The 11652-nt window shown below is 37.0% G+C and overlaps 1 pseudogene; it reads right to left on the bottom strand.

The window, feature by feature from the left end:
* Nucleotides 1–2182: 2182 nt before the first annotated feature.
* Nucleotides 2183–2982, bottom strand: LOC118847631 (annotated as a pseudogene).
* Between the last annotated feature and the right edge of the window lie 8670 nt (nucleotides 2983–11652).

Genomic DNA, 11652 nt, shown 5'->3' with positions numbered 1-11652 from the left:
ACTATTAAGAACCAGTTAACTAGTTAATATTAATGCTTTCATTAAGGCAAATGATGGATTATGAAGCATCTCCTTAAAATGTGTGTGAAGGAATGTGACACTCAGACATTACTATCTGTGAGATCCTGGGCAAGACACTTAATTTTGTTTGCCTCAGTTTCTCATCTATAAAGTGAGCTGGAGAAGGAAATGGCAAACTACTCCAGTATCTTTGCCAAGAAAACCACAAATGGGATCAGGAAGGGTCAGACAGGACTCAAATGAGACTGAACAACAATGATAAAAGGAATGTGAAGTTTTCACATGATGCCAAAAAGGTTATTACTGTTATTATTGTGCTATGTATGCTATGTCTACTATGTCATGTAGTCACTATATATATATATATGTATATAGTTATTCTATGCGAAAGCAAACCCTCAATAATTTGGAATAATAAGGAAAGGCAAAACTGATTTGATGAAAATTTGAGTTGGGACCTTTTTGAATAATAGGTTCAGTACCTAATCGCTGTATGACTTTGGAGGTGTATCACTTCACTTTTCTGTACTTCAATTTCCTTATTTGTCAAAATAATACAATCTAAGTGCATTGGGCTATAACTAGGATTGAGACCCTGAGTTTTGCCCCAGAATATTGATTTGAAGGTTGCTTTTTTTCTTTCTTTCCTCCTTTTGATTGCTGTATCAGGCTTGGTGGTCTCCTGATGGGCTGTACCCCATGTGGGACCAGGATCCCTCATCTGGTCCCATATCTAGAGCTCCTTGCTATGGCGCTCTCTTGGGAACTGCCTCCTCTCAACAAACCTTTGGGAGGGCTCAAGCAGTTCTCTTTAGGAACTGGCTGCTCTACTTCCTTTAGTGAATACATTTGCAGTCAGACTTCCCTCTATGCCAGTGGTGTCAAACTCAAACAGAAACAGATCCCTATGGGCTGCAAATTGATTTAGACAATCACAAGTGGACATTATCTATGTTGTGTTGTATTTTTATTTACTTTGTTAAACATTTCTCAATTTTATTCTGATTTGGGTCACACTCAGGAATTTTGCAGATTGCCTGCTGCCCCTTGAGCTTGACACCTCTGATCTAGCTCACTTCCACCACCATGCCCTCCTACCAGGTAAAAGAATTCCTAGTTAGAGCTCTATATTATATTCCAACCTCACAGGATTATTGTGGCGGAAAGAACCTTGTAAGCCTCAAAGCATTGTAGATATGGGAGGTATTATTCTTCTTAGCCACTACTAGGCTAGGATCTCTTTGTAATGTCTTTCTCTTTCTTTCTTTCTTTCTTTCTTTCTTTCTTTCTTTCTTTCTTTTTACTTTCTTTCTGTCTGTCTTTCTTTATGTCTTTCTTTCTGTCTTTCTTTCTGTCTTTCTTCCTTCCTTCCTTCCTTCCTTCCTTCCTTCCTTCCTTCCTTCCTTCCTTCCTTCCTTCCTTCCTTCCCTCCCTCTTTCTTTCTCTCTTTTCTTCCTCTCTTTCTTTCTCTTTCTTTTTTCTCTCTCTTTCTTGTTCCTCAGGCTAAGTATTTTTGAAACAATGATATGGTATAGTATATGTGAATTTCAGCAAGGCATTTGACCAGTTTTTTTCCATAAATGTGCTCAGTACAGTGCCTGTAGTATTCACATAGTAATCATTTAATAAACACATTTCCCTTCCTTCATCTTTGTGGATAGAATGGAGAGATGTGGGCACAGCAGTGGTGTCAAACTCAAATAGAAATGGGATCCATAGCTACATATTGATGTAGAAAACCATATATTAACACCATGTATGTTCTTTTGTATCATTACTTATTTTGTTAAACATTTCCCAATTATATTTTAATAGGTTCTTGCTTGCTTTACTTGGTCAGGAGTTTTGCTGCAACTGCTGTCCTTGTTTGATACTCCTGATTTGTAACTAACATGATCTTATCTGTTACATTAATAGAAAGCAGGTGTCCATGAAAATAGCAGTGGTAGGGCTACAATACCAGATCTGCTCAGGTGAAACCAAATCTTGATTTTTATATTCAGTTTGGGTCACCACATTTTAGAAAGGACACTGACATATAGGAACACATCCAGAGGAGGAGAGAAAAATCCAATCAATCAACCCTCATTAAGTGCCTGCTTTGTGCCAGGTACTATGCTAGGTGCTAGAGACAAATATAAAAGTCCCTATTCTTTTTTTTTTTGTCACAGGCATTTTTATTAACAGACCATTAGAAAAATAATCATGGTAGAGACCTTTAGTTCATTCTTCTAATAAGCCTGTTGATCTGGTCTTCCCTGTTACCAGCATCTCCACCTTCCACAAAATGTGTAGTCTTTTTCTTCATTCCGCCTCGTGGAGAAGATAATTTGAAGGGCCACAGGAAGTTGTTGGCAGCTTTGAAGTGCTTGCCAACAGTGTAGATCTCATGGATCAAATTCTCCATGCAGATAATTCCATATTTACCAAGAGATTTTGCAATAAGGGCATTATCTGTCAGGGCAATCCTCTGTTTCTTGATCTTGCCATAACCACGTTTGTAAATCAGTCATTCACAGACTTCAGATTTGGGTAACCCCATGCAATGTATGGTTCCACAATCCTCAGCATGTTAATAGAAGCCTTGTTAAGTTTAACAGAAGTGCCATTGAAGATTTGGTGAAGACGAAGAAGTTGCAATACTTTTCGGACCTTTGGGCTAACACCATTGATACCTCTGATTCTGATCACAAAAGCTAACTTGGGTTCAGCAGGTACATAGTAGTTGCCAGCTTTGCGTGCCATTCTAGCCAGCCGGATTTCACTCCTGTACATCTGTCTGTACTCCTTATGGTAGGCTTTAGCTTTTTCATAGATAACTTTTCTCCGTATTTTACGGAGCTTTTTAATAGCCATCTTCTTCTTCAAGCGTTTCGCCTTCAGTATTGCAAAAGCCTTTCGCTTTTTCAGAAGGGATTCTGGAACAGATGGTAGCTTCTTCTTTTCTTCTACGCCCGCCATGATTCCGGCTGGAAAAAGAGCAAAAGTCCCTATTCTTAAGGAGCTTATTTTCCTACTAACAGGATAGTAAGGGGACTGTGAAACTTACCATTATGAGATCAATTGGAGGGAAGGAGACTTTGGGATACAGTATGAAGCCTTCTTTTTAAAAATTTAATTTAATATTTGGTTCCAAATTCTTTGTCTCCCCTTTCCCCCATCCCCAATCCATTAAGAGAGCAAAAACGAACAAAAACCATTACAAATATGTATAGTCAAATAAAACAAATTTCTGCATTAGCCATGTCCAAAAATATGTTTCAGTTTGTTCTCTGAGTCTATCACCCCTCTGTTTGGAAGTAGATATAATGTTTTATCATGAGTTCTCTGGAATTGTGGTTGGTCATTGTATTGATGAGTTTCTAAATCTTTCAAAAATGTTTGTCTTTGCTGCATTGTTGTTATTGTTTAAATTGTTGTATTGTATAAATCTCTCACTTCATTTTGTATCAGTTCACATAAATCTTCCCAAGTTTTTCTAAACTTTTTCTTCATCATTGCTTAATAGCACAATAGCATCCCGTTAGATACATATACCATAACTTGTTCAGCTACTCGCCAATCGATGGACACCCCCTTAGTTTCCAGTTCTTTGCTAAGTATTTTTGTACTCATAAGTCCCTTTCCTCTTTCTTTGATCGAGTAGTGGTATCACTAGGTCAAAGGATATTCATAGTTTAATAGATTCTTAGGTATATTTCCAAATTGCTTTCCAGAATAGCTGAGCCAATTCACAGCTCTACCAACAGTGCATCAATGTTGTTTTCCTTTTTTGTCAACTTTGTCAATTTGGTAGATGTGAGGTGGTACCTCAGACATGTATTAATTTGAATTTCTTGATTAGTGATTGTGAACATTTTTTGGTATGATTATTGATTTCTTCTTCTGAAAACTGCCTATTTATATTCTTTGACCATTTGTCAATTGGGGAATAGTTCTTAATTCTTCATGAAAACTGTTTTTAAACAGCGTAGGGATTACCATGTGAAAGAGGGATTAAATTTATTTAGCTGGACTCCATATGGTACAACTAGAAGCAATGGATAGAAGTTTCAGAGAGGAGAGTGTTATATGCCAAGCCAGACTAAGACTGGTTTGGCAGTTCCAATTCAGTATGAAAACTAAATGAGATACTCATAGATCATTTAACAGTTAGTAAAAGGAAGTTTACTTAGTAATATAATACAATTACTAAATATATTATAATATATTATTGGATACTCAGGATACTAGGATAATAGAATACTATTACTAATATGTTATAGGATACTCAGCAAGGATATAGTATTGATTCAACTGGGCAAAGCTTTTCTGCCTCTGTGTTTTTGCCATGGTTCCACATTACTCAGAAGAGTTCATGAAGCTTGAGTTCTTGACATCTTTGTGTGCTGGCTTTTTTTTTACTTAGTCCGCTAGGAAACTTTATCAATGGTTCAAGCTTTGGAACAATTGTCTTAAGGATCATTTCACTGTCTTTTAAGAAAAAGCTAGCCTAGCTTACATGGGGTAGGATCTTAAGAAAAACTAGCCTAGACTATGTGACAGGGACTTTAGAAGACATTGTTCCTGCCACAGAGGGTTTTTGCTTGGTAGAAGGAAAATCTCAACAATCAGAGGTATTTGAAAGTAGGAAAGGTTCCCTTAAAGGGCTAGTGGAATTTCCCATCACTGGGGATCTTTGAGTGGAGACCAGATGACCACTGGTGAATGTTTTAGGAATTATTCAAGAAAGAACTAGACAATTTCCGAGGGCTCTTCCAATTCTGAGATTAGTCATTGAGAGTTAGAATAATCAAATCACAGAACTTAGAGAAGAAAGAGATCTCCAGAGATCAACTGGTCTAGCTCCTCACAGTTCTATTTCTTGCTGGACTAGCTATATGATTTTTGGATTACTAATTCATGTTGCTGTGTTCTTTCTCTGCTCCTGTTTCCTACCTGTAGTATACTATGTACTCTCCTGACATGTCTGAATTTTTCCAGAGTGATATAAATTTGACAGGAAGGGCAACATTTTATTAAGAGGTAGGTCATAGAGAAGAACATTGGTCTGCAATAAGAAGATCAGGGTTCATCTTTCTTTTGATGCTTACTACTTGCATAAGCATTGGCAAATCATTTCAGCCTCAGTTTCTTCATCTGTAAAATGAGGATGTTAGACTAGGTGGTCTTCTGAGTTCCCTTCCAGCTTTAAATCAATTACTCTATGATTTTAAATGTGATGATGTGATGATAGAACCATAGAATGTTAGAGCTAGAAGGGCCCTTAAATATCATCTAATTTAATCTTTTCATTTTACAGATGAGGAAACAGGTTCAGGGCAATCAGGTGATTTGCCTAAGGTAACATAGCTAGTGTGGAGCTAGGACTAGAACCCAGGTCACTTGATTATGAATTTAGTGCATTCTGTAGTGCCTAATTTAGTTCAATATACCCCGTTAACTGAATTTAGCCAGTTCTTAATTTTTAAGCTAGCAGATACTGGATGTTTGGGAAAGTGAGGGATTGAACAATTGTCCTATCAGACCAGAGGTTCTTAACCTGGAGTTATACTTGTCAGATTCAATGCTGTTTTTATTTTATTCTATCTCAACAATCTGGACAGTATTGAATCCATATGGCATCATATGAACTATAATTTTTTAAAAATGGATACTTTTTTCATACTATTCTCATTTCCTGATTCCTCCCATTGGACGCTTGCTTCCAACCAAGGAAAACAAAGTTAATAACAGTGATTGATAAAATCCTTGCCTCTGTCGACATGTACAACATTCTACTCCCATAGTCCTTAACTTCTCTACCAAGAGTAGTGAAGTATGGCTGTTTTGTAATCTATTCTTTGGGACCAATATTGGTTTTTACTATTAATCTGAGTTCAGTTGCCCTTTAGGATTTTTTTCATTTATATTGTTATAGATATTGTATGTATTTTTCTTCTGGTTCTGTTTACTTTGCATAAATTTATTTCCATATTTTTTCTGAATTCTTATATTTGTTGTTCCCTATTGCACAATGATATTTTATCATACTCATATACCACATTTTAAAACACATTCTCCAAAGTTATGGACATTTACTTGGTTTTTTTTGGTGACCACAAAAAGTGCCGCTATTAAATTTTGGATATATACCAGGCTTTTCTTTCTCTATTTGATCTTGTGGAGGTATGTATCCTGGTAGTGGAATCACTGGGTCAAAGGGTATGAAACAGTTAAGTGACTCTTCTGAAATAATGCCAAATTGTTTTCCACAATGGATGGATTAATTCCCAGCTTCACTGACCTGTCTTCCCCCAAACCCTCCTCTCTTGTTGTTGTTCAGTTTCAATTGTGTCTGAATCTTCATGACCCCATTTGCGATTTTCTTGGCAGAGATACTGTAGTGCTTTTCTGGCTCATTTTACAGATGAGGAAACCAAGGCAAACAGGCTTAAATGACTTGCCCACGGTCATGCAGCTAGTAAGTGTCTGAAGCAAGATTTGAACTCAGGAAGGATGACTCTTTCTGACTCCAAGCCTGGCACTCTTATCTACTATGCCACCTAGATGCCAGCAGACACTCTCTACCTTCTGTCAACTATGTCACTTTGAGGGACATGAGGTGAAATCTCAGAGTTGTTTGAATGTACATTTTCTTATTATTAATGATTTGGAGCAATCTGTCACATGGTTATTGCTAATTTGCATTTCTTCATTTGAAAAGCATTCCTTTCCTTTGACCACTTATCTATTGGGGAATGGGCCTTGAATGTCAATTTTTTATGTATTGTGGCTATCAGATATCATAGATATCCATTGTGAAGTTTTCTTTAGGAACTCTTTTTTCCCCCCACTGCTGGATTATTCTTCACCAGTTTCAAGCTATTGCATAAAGTTCCCTGGCCTGTTAACAGAGCTGTCACATTTTGCTTGAGCAGGTGGCTGGTGTTTAGGTGTGTCTGGATTTTTCTTTTAGTTAGTTGACGGAATCTGGTGGGTACTTTGACTCCCTGTGGCTATATGTATCTCAGATTGATATTAATCGTGAACACGATCATGTTCACCCATGCATAGAAATACAAGGGGAATAGAAGAATGCACATTTGACAGGTGGCACTGCATGAAAACTAATTGCTTTCACAGGTTGGAAGGTGGAATATCCAAAGTTGTCTAGAAAATTAATGAGTGCATTGTGTCTTGAATGGGGGGTGTGTGTGTGTTTAAATTTAAAGTCTTATGACATGCATCAACAACTTGGCTTTTCCCCTTTCGTTATTTGTCACTTATTGATATGTGAGTTGATGGATGAGATGATTTGATATAATTATTGTGCTTTATTTTTAACACAGAGGAATGTATGTGATTTGCATATATTATAAACATTTCCCTTGTAACTCAAATCTTAAGCTGTCAGTTTAAAAAAGAAGGAATTTTTTTATAGTGGTCAAACAATTTAAGAAAAATAACAAGTAGATTAAAAAGAAGCTGCTGGGTTCTAATAAACTAGAAACCTACAGTAAGTACTCCTTGTAAAAGCTACATAACGACCCCAAAATTCCAAATTCGATGAAGAAAAAATATTTTTACATTTAAGTGTAATTTGAAATATTCCCTGGTGTTTCTCATTATACTCATAGGCCGTTAGACTGAAAGTGAAAGTGAAGGTTTGAACAATTGTTCTATCACACCAGGGGTTCTTAACCTGGGGTCCTTGAGCTTATTTAAGAAAAATATTTTGATAGCTATTTTAATATAATTGTTTCCTTTGTAATACTATGCAGTTTATGCATTTAAAAACATTACTCTGAGAAGGGGTCCATTGGTTTCCCTGGATTACCAAAAGGGTCCATGACACATCAAGAAGATTGAGAATCCCTGTACTAGACAGGAGACAGAGACAGAGAGAGAGACAGAGAGAGAGACAGAGAAAGACTTAGGATCATTTACATTTTAAAAAGTAGATAATATAGACCTAATAGATTTAGGTCAAAGTCAAGTTAACCAGTTAATTATCCAATTTTCCCTGTCAGGTGTTTCATATGCCTAATATGCATTCATTCATTTAACTAATAGTTATTGATGGTCTAATAAGTATGAAGTACTGTGCCATGTGCTTTGAAGGATACAAAGGTATATAAGATAAAGCTTCAGCTCTCTAGGCATATTGTGTATGTATTTCTGTGGAAAATGCTAGTTTTTTTTTTTTACTCCTTTGAGCTGTGCTTAGTGTTTTATTTCTTTTGTATTTTATTGTTTATGAAAGGCAACATAGTCTAATCGAAAGGACCAACTTTGGAGCCAGAAAAACCTGGGTTCACATTCTGAGTTTGCAAACCTTAAAGTGTCATATTAAACAGATGGTAGCTGTTGTCATCGGTCATCATCATCATTATCATCATCATCTAACTTCTCACCACACAGGAAACTCTGTAAAACTGTACGCTTTAGATGAGTTGCTAAGATTCATTTATGGAGGAAGTTTCCATATAAAGAGTTCTCCACATTGATGAGATCACAGGTCCCAACCATATAATTATTTTTTAAGCAATAAAGAGACTTAGCAAATGAAGGCCTACTTATCTCTTGCCTGACAGCTGATACACATTTTGCATTGATGAGAATAACTTGTTAAAGCTGGACAACTGCATGTATTACAATTCCTCTGTCAATGACTCTGATAGGAAATTGAATACTCCTTCCCTCCTTGAACCTGGGCAGATGCTGGGCCACTTTGGAATTTACTGAGGAATTTGATGTCAGCCATCCTATCCCCTTTGGGGCAGCTAGGTGGTGAAGTAGATAGGGTGCTGGAATCAGGAAGACTCCTCTGTAAAATGAGCTGGAGAAGGAAATGGCAAACCACTCCAGTACCTCTGCCAAGAAAACCCCAAATGGGGTCATGAAGAATCAGACATGACTGAAAGACACCCAAACAACAACATTATTCAAGAACTTAATATCCTTTTGGACAAGATGGTGGTTTGGATTGCTTGATCGCATGAATTATATGGGTTCGGAATCACTTGAATAACTAAACTCAAATAGTGCCAAGCCTTTGGTGGAATACTCCAGGAATTTTTCTTTGAACTTGATCTGGTAAACATTTTTACCAGTGATCTGGATGTATATACAGTGTGAGTGTCATAAGGTCAAGGACTCTTTCATTGTGTCAGTGTACCCAGCACCAGTGTCTGGTACGTGAAGCAATTAGGTGGTGCAGTGGAAAGAGTATTGGACCTGGAGTTAGGAAGACCTGAGTTCAAATTCTGTGTCTGACACTTACTAGCTGTGTGACTCTGGGCAATGTGATGTATAAAAAGTTTGAGAGACAGTTTCTGGGCAATTAATTATTTTATTAATTATGCTAGTGGATAATTAATAAAAGAGGTCAGTGGTACTCTTGAATACCAAAGATCCCTCGTGGAACCCACTCAATGCTTTGGACTGTCTTTGGAAGAGTGGGTGTTCCTGAGGGTGGAAATTGACTTTGATTGGTTAACAATTAATAAGAGAATGAATATTACGAGAGATGGGCTTATTCCAAATGGAGGGGGGGGGAGTGACTCTGATCACTCAGTTTTAGACAAGGAGACATCTCTTATATAGACTACCCAGACGGGGGTAATCTAGACAAAAGGCGGTCCACCTCTACTCAGACCTAGCTGACTAAAACAGAATGGGCTGGATTTCACAGATTAGATCTCTTTATCTTTTTGATCAGATCTAAGTTTTCCCAGTGGGGTCCATCTGCTCAAGATTTCATCTCTTTATCATCCCTGCCCTTCACATGCTGACTGAATAGCCTACAAGGAATGAGGAAATAAAAGAAGGGAAAACCTTAGTCCTAATTCAATAATTGGTTATTAACATAAGAGAGAAATTATTATTTCTCTCGGCAAGTGATTTAACCTCTATTTCTTCATCTGTAAAATGGGGATAATTGTAGCATCTACTAGGGTTATTGTGAGGATTAGATGAGGGAATGTTCGTGAAGTGCTTTGCAAACCTTAAAGTACTATATAAATGCTATTATCATTATTATGATTAATCTCTTTATTATATAATAGGTGCTTAGCAAAGTTGAGTTAAATGTTTGGATTGCATTTATGTAAGACATAGATGGCATGCTTTTCAAATGGAGAATGTGTCTCCTCAGCTGAGCCATTTGCAGATGCATGAAAGGAAAGGAAAAGGAGGAATAGATAATATGTTGGTTGACAGAATTTAGATTGAGAAACTTGACAAATTCTATTACTTCATTTCAGTATCATATTGAATAAAATACTTGATGCCTTAGGATTACCAAAGTCCATTCTTTCAAAAGACTTAATACTTAAAAGGGCCTTGAAAAGTATAAAGTGCTGACAAACATAGGGTATCATGAGTATTCTATGATATCCTTTTTCCTTGAGGCAGAATATCGTTCCATGCAAAGTGAGGTGAATCAAGATGGTGGATTATCTGAGGATCATCTTTGGCTAATCCACAGGCGATCTTGTTTTCAAATGCTTATTGATATTGTCACCTGTCCCAGTTAAGTAATTTGTTTATACATAGAAGAGCCTTGTTTATTCTGTGGGGATTAAAGATATGATTATATGAGCCAAAGAGGAGGGGATATTTTATAGGTCTGTTAGAGGGGCACTGTGATGGAATATTAGTATTTGTATTCCTCTGAATGCCTATTAATTTTTTTTCCTTTTGAGATCTCTTAGTTATATGCTGCAATGATTTTCTAAAATGGGATTTTCAAGCAATAAATGGCCCATCTTTTACTGATAGCTGTCTTTCCTACTAGATGCTTCATCTCTCATCCTTATACATTCTCACTGGTGAACCCTATTACTTCTAGATCAAATATAAAATCCTCTGTTTAGCTTTTTAAGTCCTCTACAACCTGACCCCTTTCTACTTTTCAAGTCTTCTTATATATTATTCCCCTCCACATAATTCATGATCCCGGGATTCTGGCCTCCTTGCGGTTCTTGAAACAAGAAACTCCCCTTTCCTGAATGCTCACTCTTTCTCCTTATGTCCTTGTAGCTTCCTTCACATCTCATCTAAAGCCCCAACTTGTACAAGAAACATTTCCCAGTTCTCCTTTAAACTAAGCGACTTCCCTCTGAGATCAACCCCAATTTACATAGCCATAATGCCCCTCAATGTATCTTGTTCGTATATATTTGTTTGCATGTTGTTCCCCCATTAGGTTGTGAGCCCCTTGAGAGGGGATCAGGAAGTATTGGAGGGACGAGAACAGAAAGTCACCATTACAGGATACATGATAGTTCCCTCTCAAAGCATCATTGGGTAGCTCTGGGGTAGGAGTTCTTAACATTTTTTGTTTCATGGACACCTTTGACAGTCTGGTGAAGGCTATGGGACTTCTCAGAATAATGTTTTTAAAGATAAAATACAAAGAATCACAAAGAAAACAAATTATATTGAAATATAATTATCACAGTATATTTTTTTAAAAACCAAGCTCATAGATTCCAGTTTAAAAACCCCTGCGCAATGGGAAAAAGGTTGAGACTGTAAAGTCTTGCAGTTGGGTACAAAAAAATTAACTTTACAAGCAATATAATGGGGGATTTCTTGTGTAAGGCCGACCTGTAAGTGAAAGATCTTTCCCATCTGTTGAGTAGG

Source organism: Trichosurus vulpecula, chromosome 4 (assembly GCF_011100635.1).
Source record: "Trichosurus vulpecula isolate mTriVul1 chromosome 4, mTriVul1.pri, whole genome shotgun sequence".
Lineage (NCBI taxonomy): Eukaryota > Metazoa > Chordata > Mammalia > Diprotodontia > Phalangeridae > Trichosurus > Trichosurus vulpecula.
Note: the sequence above shows the minus strand (reverse complement) of the source record. Positions and strands in the feature narration are given on the sequence as shown.